We start from the raw sequence: 6,000 nt of genomic DNA on the forward strand, positions 1-6,000 counted from the left end.
ACTGGCACCATGCAGAGAAGAGCATTCCCAACATGCACTTCTACATGGGATCCAGGTTTCTAATGAATTCCTTAGTGATCCAGAGGGTCCCTTAAAGAACATGGAGCCTTGTTGCATTTCTGCAGCTGCCATGCTGGCAGCAATGGTGTAGTGCTACAGGGACTGGCAGGAATGAAGTCCTGGTACTTATTCACCTCCAGTGTCTCAACAGGGAACCAAAGCTCTTGGCTTTCTACATTGTAAATAATGTGCTGCTCTTGTTATTCCAGGTGTTAATGACCAGTCTTACAATCTACGGAACATAGGAAGCTGCCTTGTACTGAGCCAGACCATTGGCCTATGCAGCTCAGTATTGTCTACACTGACTGGCGGTGGCTTTCTGTGGTTTCAGACAGGAGTCCTTCCTGGCTGTTCTTGGAGATGCTGCCAGGGATTGAACCCGGGACCATCAGCATGCATAAGAACACAGAACATAAGAAAGCCCTGCTAGGTCAGGCCCATGGCCCATCTAGTCCAGCATCCTGTTTCACACAGTGTCCCACCAGATGCCACTGGGATCCTACAGGCAGGAGTTGAGGGTATGCCCTCTCTCCTGCTGTGACTCTCCTGCAACTGGTACTCAGAGGCATCCTGCCTTTGAGGCTGGAGGTGGCCTACAGCCCTCCGACTAGTAAACACTGATAGACCTCTCCTCCATGAAGTTATCCAAAGCCCTCTTAAAGCCATCCAGGTTGTTGGCTGTCACCACATCTTGTGGCAGAGAATTCCACAAGTTGATTATACGTTGTGTGAAAAAGTACTTCTGTTTGTTGTTCCTAGATTTCCTGGCCAGGGGCGTAGCAAGGTTGGAGTGGGCCCAGAGACAAGATTTTAAAATGCCCCCCGCGGTTTTGTAAATTGTGGATGATGCGAGTCATTTAATGGTACTAGAGAAAGAATGCTATTCTGGTAGCTCCAGGTCTTAACACTCAGATCAATTTTTGAGGATGAATACAACTGAAGGAAGCTCAGGCAGGTGCATGGCTGGGGGAATCATGTGACTTGCCTCTGGGGGGCCCCCCAAGGCAGTTGGCCCCCAGGCAACTGTCTCCTCTTGCCCTGTTATAGTTATGCCCCTGTACCTGGCAATCAATTTCATAGGATGACCCCTGGTTTTAGTGTTATGGGAGAGGGAGAAGAATTTCTATCTATCTACTTTCTCCACACCATGCATGACTTTATAGACCTCTATCATGACTCCACGCAGTCGTCTTTTTTCTAAACGAAAAAGCCCCAGTTGTTGTAGCCTTGCCTCATGAGAAAGGTGCTCTAGGCCCCTAATCATCTTGGTTGCCCTCCTTTTCCAGTTCTACAATGTCCTTTTTTAGATGTGGTGACCAGAATTGTACACTGTACTCCAGGCGTGGCCGTACCATAGTTTTGAATAATGGCATTATAATATTAGCCATTTTATTTTCAGTCCCCTTCCTAATGATCCCTAGCAGGGAATGGGCCTTTTTCACAGCTGCTGCACATTGAGTTGACACTTTCAATGAGCTGTCCACTATGACCCCAAGATCCCTCTCCTGGTCAGTCACCAACAGCTCAGATCCCATCAGCATATACCTGAAGTTGGGGTTTTTCATCCCAATGTGCATCACTTTACACTTGCCAACACTGAAGAGCATTTGCCACTTAGTCACCCACTCACCCAGTTTGGAGAGATCCTTTTGGAGCTCCTCACAATCCATTTTGGATTTCAATACCTGAAAGAGTTTGGAATCATCTGCAATTTTGGCCATCCCTGCTTCTAGATCATTTATGAATGCCTTAAATAGCACCGGTCCCAGTACAGATCCCTGGGAGACTGCACTTCTTCCCTCCATTGTGAAAACTCACAATTTATACCTACCCTCTGTTTCCTGTCTTTCAACCAGTTAGCAATCCACACATGGACTTGTCCCCTTATCCCATGACTGAAGTTTCCGCAGGAGTCTTTGATGAGGAATTATTTCGAATGCTTTTTGAAAGTCCCAGGATACTATGTCAACAGGATCACCTTGATCCACACACTTGTTGACACTCTCAAAGAACTCCAAAAGTTTGGTGAGGCAAGATTTACCTTTGCAGAAGCCATGCTGGTTCACTCCCAGCAGGGCCTGTTCTTCTATGTGCTTTATAATTTTATCCTTGAGGATGCTTTCCATCAATTTGCCTGGAATTGATGTTAAGCTAATCGGACTGTATTTCCTGGATCGCCCTAGATCCCTTTTTGAAAATTGGTGTTACATATGCTACTTTCCAGTCCTCTGGTACAGAGCCTGATTTCAGGGACAAGTTATATATTTTAGCAAGGAGGTTGGCAATTTAACATTTGAGTTCTTTGAGGACTCTTGGATGGATGCCATCTGTCCCTGGTGATTTGTTAGTTTTCAGTTTTCCCAGACAGTTTAGAACATCATCTCTTGTCATTTCTATCTCACTCAGTTCTTTAGCCTCCATCCCCGAAAAGCCTGGTTCAGGAACAGGTATATACTCAGTATCCTCTACTGTGAAGGCGGACGCAAAGAACTCATTTAGCTTCTCTACAACCTCCATATCCTCCTTAATAATCCCTTTGACTCCCTAGGTTTTTTAGCTTGTTGGATTCTATCCCTTTAACATACAGTGCTACTGCACTTCCAAGGCACCCCTCCCTGTCCTTTCTATAGAGTTTATATCCAGGGATAACAGTGTCCCACTGGTTCTCACTCTTCTACCATGTTTCTGTCATGCTCACTATATCTATTTCTGCGTTAACAACCAAGCATTCCAGCTCGCCCATCTTGGCTCGGAGTCTTCTGGCATTGGCATATAAGCACCTATACTCTGAATCTCTCACCTGGTGTATGCTATCTTTCTTATCTCTTTGACCAGAAATGTCCTACAGTGGACTAGTGTCAGGACATCCTATCATGAATGACAGGGAATGCCCACTGAAATGCTTTGGTCCCTTCCAAATGGCCATGGAATGCATTGAATTTTTGTATGGCTAACTGCCGTTCAGAAATTCCATGCATTTCTATGGCCATTTGGAAGGAAGCAAAGTATTTCAGTAGGCATTCCCTGTCAATCATTCTAGTACACTCCCTAGAGTCTACATGATCCTTGACTTTTTGTAACAGAACCCTCCCAATTATTGCATTTATCTAAGTGAGGGGTGTGGCCACTGGGATGGGCATGGCTGTCATGATGGCTATGGGGGCTATCATGGAGAGTGCCTGAACTTCTGAATTTACAACTATGTCACTGCCTGGCAGGAACAGGAAATCAGAGCTGATGGCATTTGCTGCCTCCTAACAGGAAACAGAGCAGCTCCAAGCCCAGCACAGCAATCAAATGAGCCGAGGAACTGAGACACACTCAAAGTCTAGTGTTCCATCCTAGCTTACTATGCTCTACTGACTTCATGTGGAAGAGCATATGGCATTGTTCATGATAAAACCCAAGATATATGCCAAATAGTCTTACAGTACTATCATGTCATAATTCAATGCTTTCTCCCATTTCAGCTTTATATCTCCAATGTTTTCCATTTATCTGTTTTGAAAATGAATTTGATAAGTTCTAAAATTCCTCCAGTTTATTAAAATAACATGACAATCTCATTAATATTATTAATAAGTTCTTATTTTGGTAATCATTCACCATGCTGTAACAGTGTGATCTTTAAAATGAGCTTGCTAATGGTTCAATCTTTCCAAAGAAGGATTTTATGTAGATCCCATATAGACTCATAGATCAATCCCTTCATGTAGACATATGGGTAATAAAGGTATATTTGCCACAATTTGTCTTTAATAAGAGCCATATATTTTAACCAAGGGGAAGATTCTAAAAGTGGACAAGTTCATTTTCTGATTCTGAATAGTACTATAAAAAGATATCCATCTGCCTTAATTATGTCACTGCTAGGATCTAAAATTTATTTCCTCTTTATAAATGATACTTAAAATTTAATTTCAGGTGTTCTGCATGGAGTAGACTTGAAAATACAGTAGTGTTGCATCTGAAAATAAATGCCTTCTGAAGTTGTTATGTCAGAGGTAATCCAACTATTCCTGTGACCCATATGAAGAAAGGTCTTGGCAAAGAGGTCAAGGGAATGCTTGTTAGCTTAATTTAAAACATCATGAGAACAGAGATGGGTAACTGTGTGTGAAAAGCTCTAAGTTTTGCAGATGACTTGGTTTTAATAGTGGTCATAATTCTGTCTGAAGCTAAATAATTTTGAGTTCCACAATGGAAGTGTTGGTTCCATTGTACCATGGAAGGCCCATGAAGAAGGTCAGAGTACTATCCCTGAATAATGTCCCTATCACCCAGCCACTTACGGGTAATTGTCCCCTAATGTCTAGCATCAATTCATGTCTTGCTCATTAGTTGTGATTTAACTATTCCTACCTACCTTGCTGAAGACCCTGAAAATCTGGATCCTGTGAAACTTGATTTGGTTACCCATATCCATCCCACCCGGAGGAGACAGCAGACATGGAGATGTCTGTCCCTGCTGAATGCGCACTTGCTCATCTGCCAATGGCCCCCATTGCCAGTGTCACCTCCTGCCTGCCTGCCTGCCTTTGTGGTGGCCACATCACTATGTTCACTTCTGGCACCACTGGCCTGGGTCTTTGCTGGGCCTTGTTGTGCCATGACCCATATCTCTTGCCCCTGTATCATCCCTGCTAACTTGGCAAAGAGGCACCTTTTAACGTGATGATTCTCTTTATTTAGCAGAGGGAGGGTTATTTCTTTCTCGCTCCAAGTAAAAAAGAAAGCATGCAGCTGGCAATGAAGTGCTGATTGGGAAGGAGTGAGACGGGGTCCTCCTTCCACATGGTCCTCCTTCCAGGTGCTGGCCATGCTTCCTGCATCAATGTGCTGAATGTTGGAAGCAAGGAAGAGCATGAAAGCACTCAGTCAGTCTTTTGATTGTTGCCTTGGAAGGAGCGGGAGAGAGGCTTTGCCTTGTGCTCCCATCAGACAAGCACTTTGTCCGCTGACTGGATCCTGGAGTCAGCGATTCTGGGAGGACTCTCAGGGATGGTGATGTTGGGGGTACCCTGGGGAAGGAGGACCATGCCACCCCCTGACTCTGGCGGCCCAGGGACATTTGTACCCCCTTGTCCAATGCTAGCTTCACCATTGCACTTGTCTTACTGGAGAAAGCAAGCAGTTTTAAAACACCAGATACCTATAAAAAGGTGCCATCTGTTAGTTTATTGTTGAGGGTTGCTTACTTTGTTGTATTATTAGCTGTAAGGAATGCCAGAAGTTGTTTGCCATAGGTGTGACATTGCCTTTCCACAACAGTCCCTGAGCTCCATCTTAAACATTTATTTATTGATAAAATGAGTCCAATAGATAGAGGCTATTCAAAAGCTTGTGTGATCCCAGTGGTAGCTGTTGTTTTACTCTTTGTTTACATTGCAGTGCTGTCTGAATAAGGGCTGATACATTTCATTAGCAGCCTAATAAATCCTTTAGTTCCCAGGCTTTCAAATACAAGACCTCAATGTCACTGAAATTACATCTCAGCTGAAGTAAATAGGTCCACCTGTTTAGTAAGTTAATTCCCTTTTCAATTCCATTGACAAATTACAGGACTTGTACCTGACTGAAAACTTCTAGTATTCAAACCTTGGTTGCCTTCATTCATTCTCTGGCAAATGGTGATGTCAAGTCATGTGCACTGACCATATGATGGTCCAAATGAACCAGAATTTGTCTTTCATCATAGCTTAGCTTAGCTTTTCTTTCTCTCGGCTGCTCTTTTTTAGTCAGCTGTTTTATTAGATTTGGCGATTTGTCTCGTAAGTACCCATGAGAAGGCCTCTTGCCAACTTCAACCATTCAGATGGGGGAGGTGATAAATGCCTTTGAGATGTTCACATTATCCAGATCAGTTCAGCTCTTGATAATTCTGCTCTGAAATGTACGTAGTGCAAAGTGGTAAATATATAGCTAGTGTTGGTTTTGCTG

This window comes from Hemicordylus capensis, chromosome 2 (assembly GCF_027244095.1).
Source record: "Hemicordylus capensis ecotype Gifberg chromosome 2, rHemCap1.1.pri, whole genome shotgun sequence".
In the NCBI taxonomy this organism is placed as follows: domain Eukaryota; kingdom Metazoa; phylum Chordata; class Lepidosauria; order Squamata; family Cordylidae; genus Hemicordylus; species Hemicordylus capensis.